Raw genomic sequence first — 1,666 nt, 5'->3', positions numbered from 1 at the left:
AGACCTGCATAGTGTCCCAGGCCCTGTGATCCTCTCAGTTCTCAGGAGTAAGTAAGCTCTAGTAACAGTGGCGATAATGGGAACCAGCGTTGGAACAGAAGAGATGTTCATTAAATATGGCATTTGATTGATTGTGGATTGTGAAGTTGACATTTAGAACAACGATGAAAATGATTATGGGAAATATGCTGATATTCATTCTGTCAACAAATATGAGGGTACTTCAAAAAGTTTGTGGAAAAATAAAATGGAAAGATAAAACAAATGCTTCCATAAAGTTTTTGAAGTACCCTCATATTTATAATTCCTATTTGGCATAAACTGCTTTTGAATATTATTGAGAGAGTCCAGGACTACAAAGAAGATTCTAGAGGTTAAGTCATTTATTTATGCCTTCAAAAGCAAATAGTGTATCTTTTCAGCCCCCCACACACACTTATGTGTACAGTTGCACAAACATTTTTTCCCTTAGTACAAGCTTCACGGTCCTTAGGAGAAGGCCTCTCTTTCCTTCCTCTGAGTTCTTCTGTATTCCTCTCTTTCTACAACTGAGTTCTTACCCAGCATTCAGCCCAGGACACCAGCAGCACCACCATACTGGAGCCCACCATGACAACATGGTGTGTGTGATCACTACAGGTGGGCAGGTGCTCTCCATGGCAGAATTAACGAGGTCTACAAGCCAAGAGATGGCTGCCAGCACCGTGCAGAGCTTTGGGCTCATCACTGCCATTTATTGCAGGAGGTCACAGACTGCCACATAGTGGCCACAGGCCATTGCAGCCAGTGGCAGGAACTTGATCCCCCTGAGGACCAGGGAGGGCTGGGTCACACATCAGGCAAAGGAGATGGTCTTCTCCTCCAAGAGGAAGTGCACCAGCATCTGGGATACCCCGCTAGAGGTGTAGCAGATGTCCACGAACAAGAGGTTGCAGAGGAAGAAATACATGGGCAGGTGGAGTCATGTGTCCAGCACGATCAGGAGGAGGATGAACCCATTGCCCAGCAGGGTCAGCAGGCAGGCGGCCCTGAACAGGACAAAGAGTCCAGCCTGCGTCCGCCTGTCACCAGAGAGGCCCATCAGGATGAACTGATGCACCCCGGTCACATTACTCCTCCTCATGGAGCAGTGGGTCAGGTGGCCAGAGGAAAAGGTAGGTTAGAGAGGCCTAATCAGAATTCAAACGCACAGCCTGGAACTGAACAAAGAACCTTAAGCAGGACTGCGAGTACTTGTATGCTTTCTGCATTGAGAGCTTCTTGAAGTCAAAGATCTTTTCTGATTTTTTTTTTTTTTTTTTTTTGTGATTGGTAAGGGGATCGTAACCCTTGGCTTGGTGTCACCCACACTGCGCTCAGCCAGTGAGCGCACCAGCCATCCCTATATAGGATCCAAACCCACGGCCTCGGTGCTCCAGCGCCACTGTGCTCCCAGTGCCGCACTCTCCCGAGTGAGCCACAGGGCTGGCCCCTGATTTGTTTTTTTAAACAAAGATTTCTAACAAACATTTCACAATAAATGATTTTTGTTGGGTGCATAAATAAAAAATGGTTTTGAGGATTGCTCTCTGAACCCAAGATGTGGAATATGTGTTCTGGGATTTCCCTGTGCCCGTATTACTCAGTCTGGAGGCAATGGCTCTTCTTGCTTTTCCCATAATCCAGG

The 1,666-nt window shown here is 46.8% G+C and overlaps 1 pseudogene; it reads right to left on the bottom strand.

Moving 5' to 3' along the window:
• Positions 1–556: 556 nt before the first annotated feature.
• LOC103603713 lies at positions 557–1,123 on the bottom strand (annotated as a pseudogene).
• Positions 1,124–1,666: the final 543 nt, after the last annotated feature.

The sequence above is a fragment of the Galeopterus variegatus genome, unplaced genomic scaffold (genome assembly GCF_000696425.1).
Source record: "Galeopterus variegatus unplaced genomic scaffold, G_variegatus-3.0.2 Scaffold4761, whole genome shotgun sequence".
In the NCBI taxonomy this organism is placed as follows: domain Eukaryota; kingdom Metazoa; phylum Chordata; class Mammalia; order Dermoptera; family Cynocephalidae; genus Galeopterus; species Galeopterus variegatus.
This window is presented reverse-complemented; position numbering and strand designations above follow the sequence as displayed.